Here is an 8,903-nt window from a genome sequence, read left to right as displayed (position 1 = left end):
TCTGATGACCTTGTACAATAAGTGTGCCATGGATAAACACAACACATATAGTGGGAATAAGCCCTTGACTCCAATTGAATGACATTTAGTTTGCCAAAGCAAATAACTACTTAGGTTTGTTTTTTCATCCTTGCATTTCATGTGGCAGGATGACAATTAAGGAGCACAATTATAAGACAGTACCTGAGTGTTGTCAATGATAAGATCACATTGTAGTATTTTAGAGAAAGCTGTACATTTAAAATATTAAACATGACTTTTAAATTGACATGAAAATAGTAAATGTGATTTTAGTGATTAGGCTTACGTCTACTTTAAAGGTACGGTAGTGGTGTATGTTATATTGTCTATGCACTTCATTTTAAAATATAAAATTGTTGTTCTAGGATATTGTACAAGTGGCATGCTACAGTAAATGCGCAATTGAATACTAAGTAGTCTTTCTATAGCTACATTCAGAGCACTTATAATAGGGTTGTTTGTTTTTGTATAGCGGGTCCCTCTGTTAATAACACTTAATAAGTAAACTAGCATACTGCATGCACTCTCATAGGTTCACAATATCACAATACTTATTGGAATACATGAAGACAAATGGAATACAATATTTCCTGTAGCAAATATATTAAAAGACTATGCTTATCTAATGCTAACAGAAAAGTGATAGTCTTACATTTCAGTTACATGCATTATAAATAGCTTCCTTACAAAATCATGTTCAATAAGCATTATCTGAGTATTACTGAAAAAGCCTGATGGCTTCCTAACATATTGCTGAACAGGATACTGTACTCTAGTTTGCACTGAAATTGTTAACTTTACTTGACATTAGCCTAGCAGGGATATCAAATATTGACAGAATTGGCAGAAGTCTTCGGAATTCTGCAGAGAATAAGCTGAGTGTGTAATTCCTTCTTCAAATAGAGACAGCAGTGGAGAACAGGCAAAGTGCAGGAGGCAGAAACTTGGAAATAACATTCAACAATGGACTGAAAATAATATGAACTAGCCATGAATTATTTCCAGTTTAATTCTAATTTTTGCAGAATGTATAAGTAATTACCTTGGAGAGTACTCTTATGGGATATAGCCATTTTAAAGTGTATGTCTAGCTAAAACTTTTTTTATGTAGGCCATCATTTTTTGTTGTCTCAATGAAGTAATATCCTTTTTTTTCCTGTTCCAGAGACACAAAAAATATCTTTCGATGGCATACTCACTGTGAGCATTTCAGAGATAACTGTAGAATGTAGTGTGGTGACTGGTCACAATAGCCATCAGAGTGAGTATAAAAGTATCATGTTCTAACTGTATCTTATACAAAGAAAATATTGTATTTTTGGCCTAGAGATATGCTTTATTTTGTAGTTTTCCAACCAGCATTATTCAATGGAAGTGCAGGATTCCATAAGTCCAATGGGGACTACCCTAAATCTTCCCTAGCAGTAACTAACACTAAAGGTACTACCTGGTTGCAGATCCAGGAAGGCTCCCCCCAATAAAACTCACATACCACCTGAGTCACACAAATTGATATCTTTGGCCCCCAGGCGTACCAGCACCTGCCTCGAGGGCCAGTATTAGCTATCCACACACTTGCTGCCACTCTCAACCAGCTGTTAACTATCAAATACCATAACGCCTACGTACACCAAAGCTAAGATAAATCCTTTACCACATTCCATTATTACAAAACCACTGCCTTCCCCGGACCCCACAACACCCCAGGCTACACTAATAATATACACTGGTGGGAAGCTCACTTTACTACCAGATCACTTTCTGCTGCCCCCAACCTCTTGTCCAGCACTTATGACCGGACACCAAAATAAACACCTACTACTATCACACCCCCATAATCCTCCCCCCCTACACTTTCAGCCCCAATCGACTGGTTCCCCTTAGCACCCAGGTATGTGGTCCCTCTGCCTATCCTCCTACCTTGTTTTTCTCTTGGCCTACCTGTGTATGATTACTGAAGAAACTAATCACTTAATATTATTATTTTGCATCAAATATCTTAACAAGCCAAAGGTAAAACATATTTGTAAAGTACACAACTGTAACTCATTTTGTTTCAATGGTATTGCCAAAACAATGCCATACACTGCTTTAATAATGCCCGCCCTAAACTTGCATTGTAAGAAAAACAGAGAACATCAGGTAGCACCACAAAACATGCAAATTAAAAAATCAGATTGGCTACCTCATATACAATTATAAACTATATAAAGAAACAAGATTTGATAAAGTATGTTTTTTTGTATCCTTCTAAATTAGTTAAGGTCATAAATGTAAATGAATTAATATGGTTTAAGTTTTTTCACAGGTTTATCAAATTAGTATATGTGATTTTTTTTTTTTAAATGCTCTGTGGCCACAATACTAGAGAACATTTTACCTTTGCTTTTATGCCTTTTTTTTCACCCTTTTTATTGGTTTCACAGTAGTCTATGATAAACTAAGACTATTGAACTGTCAATTTTGTATTTTCTTTTCTTTTTCAAACAAGAATATTTAAATTAAAGGTAACTTTAAGATTCTTCATATGTCTATGTCTATGTCTATCTTCATATGTCTATGGTGATGACATCAGATTGTGAGACCCAATGAGGGACAGTTAGGGACATGACTAGGGACTTAGTAAAGTGCTATGTAACATGTTGGTGCTATATAAATTCAATATATTTAAAATAAATTACAATACCTAATTTTTACAGAGGGCTTAAATTATATGTGAACTCTTCTACATCTCTCTGGTCAACACTAGCTGTGGAGTGTAGGAATAGTGTGCAGTGCAAAAGCATATTCAATTTAAAAAAATAAAAGAAAAAGTATTACAACCAAATGTCAAGCAAATTAATGTACATAGAAAATCCTAAAAATACCATAGAGACATAAAGTTCTTCCTGGGGCAAGTATATGGTTAAATATTGAAGAGAAATAGCATACTGTCAACCTCAGATTAATACCTGCATTGATTTTTTCCTATAGCATATTGAAATGGATCTGATTTTTAAATATGTTTATCAATAATCATAGATATCACCACATTGCTGCCATGGATATCTGGTAAATCAGCCTATGGGATCTTCTCCGCAATCAAATTTGTCAAAAGGCCATGAGAAAATGTTTCATATTCTGTATGAATGATGTTCTGAGACTGGAAATTAGACACAACTGGATCTGTCTCCCACTTCTCAATTTCTCTTGTTAAATCTTTGGAAAATATCATTTAAAAATCTTTATCCTAAATCCTTATCATTTTCAGGTATCTGAACACCTTATTGTTTCTATTCGATTACCTTATTGTAATCTATTCGATTATCCTGTCGAAGATTGTCTTTTAAAAATAGCCTGTTAAGTTTGAATAAGTTTCAACCTAAGAAAACCATTGACCATCCACCAAATATTGTCTTGGACAATTGGAGGAAATTTTACTGTTTCAATGGAGTATATTGCATATGGACTACATGGACAGAAAGCCATGTTTAAAGCAATATGGCAAACAGTATTTCTAAGGAAGCTCTCTTACAATCAACTAGACTAGTAACATTGAAGACACTTCCTAGCTTTCCAAGCTGCTTGTAAAGCCAAAAACTTCCACAAGCAATTAAACAATTGAGTTTCATGTGGTTAATATAATCTCTGGTTTTGTTAACGTAATGACTTTTTTTGTAAAAAACATCTCTAAATGGCTTTAGGACCTCAATTTCACCATTGATTTACTGATTGTTATTCTCTAGTTGGGGATAGGAGCTCTGCATTTTGCTTAAATTACAACTCTGCTTGATTAACACACATATGTTAAAACTCATGCCATGGGGGATATACTAGAGTCACCACAACATGCCTTTAAAATTGAATACCTATAAATTACACAGGTTCTGTGCATATTTTAGAGCAGTGTTTTTCAATCAGGTCCCCTCCAGGGGTTTCTAGGGGTTCCTTAAGCAATGAACAATGTGTGCTTCTCAGGTTTACTTGACACAAATGTTTTTTTCTGGCCATTAGAAGGTGGAATTTTTCCAAATAATCTTTAATATAATAGTTATTCTTCCTCTGACCACCACACTAATACACTGTGAGTTGTGGATATAGTAATTATAGCTGGGGTTCCCTGAGATTAGAAGTTGTTTCAAGGGGTTCCTCCTTGTTAAAATGGTATAGAAATGCTGTTTTAGGGGGTACTTAGTGACTTCTGCATATGATCGCTCACAGTGTTAAATTGATAATTGTCCATTTTTCAGAATTCCAATCAGCCCTAGGATTTAGCCAGTACTGCTACCTACCTAAGTGTGGTTTCGTTTTTTTTTTTTAAATAACATCTACACTTCCAATTTTTTGTTTTTCTGTTTGAGTCTTTAGCCGGCTCAAAGAAAGTTAAATGAAAAAGTTTATCGTTCCTAGCTACTTTTCATCTTGGGGTGGGAATTGTAACTTTACTGCTTCTGATGTAAACTTAAAGGATGATTTTCCACTGGTCACTAAAGACTTTGCTGTTTTTTAAGAATTTGTTCATACTTGAATGTCCATAGTCTGGCCACAGGTTCACTAACACCATATATTGCTACATTCTCCTTTAAATATATCAGCACCTATGTACCACAAAGGCATTCCTGCTTAGGCTCAAGGTAAATCGACTATTCAGCTAGGCCCACACCTTACATATTTTTGGTAAAAATAAATATGATTGTCAAGAAATTGTAGTAGATGTAGAGAAGTAAATTTTAATGGACCTGCTTTTTGAAGATCTCCAAGAAATTGTGGACTATCATGGAAGAAAAAAATTCCTATTACTTGGCAACTGTTTTCAGTCCTAGACCAGATGCATTCTAGGATTTCTGGATCACACAGGATGACTTATGATAGGCTATTATATCCAGTTTTGGCTCAATGTGTACAATTGTACAATGTGTACAACTTAGTCTAAAGAACACATTATATAACAGTTGAGTTAAATGTTGAGTTGAACTTAATATATAACAAAAATATATATAACTAAATAATCTCTGGTTGTTTCTTTTCTTTTATGAAACACATTGTTTATACAAAGTTATTGTTTAGACATGGACAAAAATGCAGAATAATTACATAGCACGAGCTACAACATGTGACGATTGAAGGTATGAATGATTTGTGCAGGTACAGAAATCAGTGGGATTTTGCTGTCAGGGTTGTGTTTATCAAATGCTCAGATTGGAATGGGCTTTGGATGGAACTGTCTTGGGAGGTGATATGTTAATTTTCTTTAAAATGTGCTGGCTAGTCTGCACCAGTGATTCATTAATAGAAATAGAACCATGGGGGTTTTGTCATAAGCTTTTATAGTGCTTATTTAGAACATATTAATTCACAGTGGCCTAAGGCAGCACAATTGCTAAATACAGCCAAGGGGATGAAAGCAGAAAAAGAGCAACATAGACAAGTTGAAAACTTTTTTTAGTCTCATATTTGAAAAAAAAAGTTTTAGAATTTATAAATAATGGAGATAAAGTGAAACATGAAGCAGCCCTGCATAAAAAAACACATCTGTATATAATGGTATATGTTCATGTTTATGAAAACAGGTCTGTTCTAGAGGAATACCTTACAAAAATTAGCACTATAGCTATAAACTACAATGAGCCTGTGTGTTTTATTTTACTATGACGGGATGGAGAGGAGACAAGAACCCACACTGGACCACATACATTCTTATATCGTATAATTTTGAGAAGAACCAATACCAGTTGATTGCCAATCCAAGCCTGCAAGGTAAACTTTTGGCCTAATTGGTTTGTTGGAAAGCAGGACACCACTCAAAAATACCAAGATAAAAATGATTAGCCCATTTTAAAAATATTGTTTTGCTGTTATATTCCTTTTTTTAATCCAAAGGTTTCTCAGCAGTTTTTTTCTGCCATTAGATATCCTCTGTCTGAGGGACAACATATTCAACTCACATTACCTGAGGTTAGTTTGTCCTGGACCCACCCCAGCCTCTGAATGGTAAAGCAGTTTTCTTTGTTACACTCTGGTATTTTATAAATACTTTATAAAGTTCTTAAATTCTGTGCTGCATATTCTATGTGATCACATAACTTCAATGTCTTCTATTCATTAAAATTCCTTTTGCTTGCTTTGCTTGGACGATGATAAGGTATAACTGGTTGCATAGTAATCATATGTTCCAATTTAGGCCATCGTGATAGGCTCTGTCTGTGTCATCATCTAGATCAGCCTTTCCCAACTTTTCAAGTCCCTTGAAATAACTTTCAGGATTTCAGGGAACCCCTGCTATAATTAACATACCCACAACTCACAGTACATTAGAATAGTGGTCATTGGGAAGAATGCCTCCTACATGCCCATTACAGATAGGCAAAAAGATCACTGGGAGTCACTTAACCTGAGAAGCACCAATAGACAACCTCTGGAAGAGCCCTAAGGTTCTCTGGTTGAGAAACACTGAGCTACTCAGCAATTGTCCAAAGCATCATTAATTGGTCATACCCATGGGTACGTCTGATTGAAATGTTAGCCTATATTTTTTTTAATACTATTTATTAGAGATGGACTCAAAAACAAAGGTTCCTCTTCAAGGGGTCAGTTAACCCAAAATTGTAGCAGAACACAACAGGGGGAACCAGAAAAAAGAAAAATAGACAAGGTAGAAAGAAATATAGATGGTGACTATGGCAGTGAAATTTCTTTGAGTATGTCTCAGGTGGTTAAGGAAAATGTTTTGTTTTTATTACTGTTCTATAACAGAAATGCTGAGCAATGCTTGCACTTTACTGTGTGAACATTTCATATTATTCATCTAATAAATGCCGAAATCATCCAAACTGGTCCTCATGTTACCAAACGTCATAAGGTACTTGCGGTAGCATTAACCCAAGGATGACTTTGCATTCATATGTTTAGTTAAATTTTCTATACAGGTTAACCACTGGTGTATCAAGTAACCAAAATCAAAGATCTAAATCTAGCAGGGCTGACTAAGCGCCTGATATCTGCAGCAGCCAATCAGTTCTATTTTCTGACCTCCTGTAGAAAAATAACAGCGGCAGTCTAATTGGTTTCTAGGGGCAAGACACTTAACAGTTTTAACTTTTACAATTCTGCCTTAAAGTTCTCAAACAGGCCTACCTTTGTCAATAACATTGATTTGTTTTGCAACCACTGCTAAAACAATGTGGCATATGCCTTAATTGCACTCTAACACCTTAAACAGTAATATATTGCAGCTAGCTGCATGCTGTGTATATTGGCTGTAGATACTGTGCTTAGTTAGGGCTGACCCCAGTACTTACCCATACATTAAAGAAAACTTAATTTACATTGCAACCATTTAAAACTCTTAAACATAAAAGTCTTGACATAAAAGCAGACAATTGGGGGTGCCTGTTATTACTTTTGTTAGCCAGAATGTCTCTTCTGTGTTCTTTGTTAAAAAATTGCTATAATGGGCACAGCTTTTCAATGTCCTTCTTGTGTCCTACTTTTGTTCACTTTTAATTTTTCCTTACCTACAATGCATTAGAGTTCTCTAAATAAATCATCAAGTGCAGACTGTGGTTTGTTTATATATGATTAACCACATCCCTGCTGCAGTACGTAGATTAACAGCAGCTCAAGAAATTGCAGTTCCCAACCCACTGTCATTTTTAGCAAGGCGCCAGCCAATTTGAATTGATCAGATCCTGGTTTCAGTGTTGAAGTGATCTGAGTGGCTGTAAGCCTCCGGAAAAAGAGGAAGAATAATATACAATAATTAATGAACATTAAATCTTAATTTAAGGCTTTAAAAAATGTAACCTATAGACAATTTTGAGTAGTATAGTTTTTGCAGTTTATGTGATGCAATGTGCACCAAAATACATTTATTGTGCTTTTTCCTAAAAATATAGATTTCAGAAAGAGTTTTGCAAATATCAAAAATATGTAAAACTGGTGTTGTGGCTTAGGCATGGCTGTGATATATAGGTACCTGCGGAGACCCCAACTGATAACCACAGCTTCAGTGCTATCCTAGTACAATTCTCCATAATTATATATATATATATATATATATATATATATATATATATATATATATATATATATATATATATATAAATAAATAAATATATATATATATATAAATAAATATGGTCAGCCCAAGAAGTGTGCCCTAGAGAACCTGACTATATGACTGGAACTTTTTAACTTTTTTAATCATTTGGCTCTTTTCGTGACATAGATCATGGCTCCGGCTTCTTTTTTGGACTGAATGGATGTTGATTTTGTTTTACCCACAATAATCCTTATAACCAGTTACTGCTTTTAGCTCTTTTATTAACTGTTGGTTAAACTCTGTGGCTTTCCTTTTGGATGTCTAATATTCCAGTCATCCTACATGTTGTCAGCTATGGAACTTTTCTCTCTTTAAGGATGGTCAAGAATCCCAATCCCAAAAGGGCACCAAAGGAACATACACCATAAGAAGGCATTAAAATGTTATCTTTTGTGGACAAAAAGAAAAGATAAGTTCCTTACTTTCCTAGAAAAAAAATGCAATAGGAAATATGAGATCCCAATACTTAAATATTGTTAAAACAGCATAACAAAAGTAAACAAAATTACAGCATTATAGTTTATAGACATATGAAACTAACAATTTATCTTTATGTTTACCAATCTATAGAATGATCAGTTCATTAGCATGTTCTATTATTATGATTACCAATTGTTGTTGTACTATTGGCCTTTTATATACAACCTATAACTAGCTGTTTTACTAAACTGATTAATAGGAGGTCAAACATACTTTGATTCTCTAAAAAATATTTTAATGTTCCTTTCTCTCTATATTAGCTTGCTTTATATGCCTCAACCTCCCCTGTGGAAGTCTCATATCTTGTTTCATCTCTTAATAT

The 8,903-nt window shown here is 34.5% G+C and overlaps 1 long non-coding RNA gene across 1 annotated transcript; it reads left to right on the top strand.

Moving 5' to 3' along the window:
* Positions 1-943: 943 nt before the first annotated feature.
* LOC140336202 (uncharacterized) lies at positions 944-6,586 on the top strand. The gene is made up of 3 exons (XR_011921830.1): positions 944-1,055; positions 1,187-1,282; positions 5,910-6,586. It is a non-coding gene; the product is annotated as an uncharacterized lncRNA (long non-coding RNA).
* The last annotated feature ends 2,317 nt before the right edge of the window (positions 6,587-8,903 follow it).

Source organism: Pyxicephalus adspersus, chromosome 8 (assembly GCF_032062135.1).
Source record: "Pyxicephalus adspersus chromosome 8, UCB_Pads_2.0, whole genome shotgun sequence".
Lineage (NCBI taxonomy): Eukaryota > Metazoa > Chordata > Amphibia > Anura > Pyxicephalidae > Pyxicephalus > Pyxicephalus adspersus.
The sequence above is the reverse complement of the archived record's forward strand: the minus strand, read 5'-3'. Positions and strand labels throughout refer to the sequence as shown.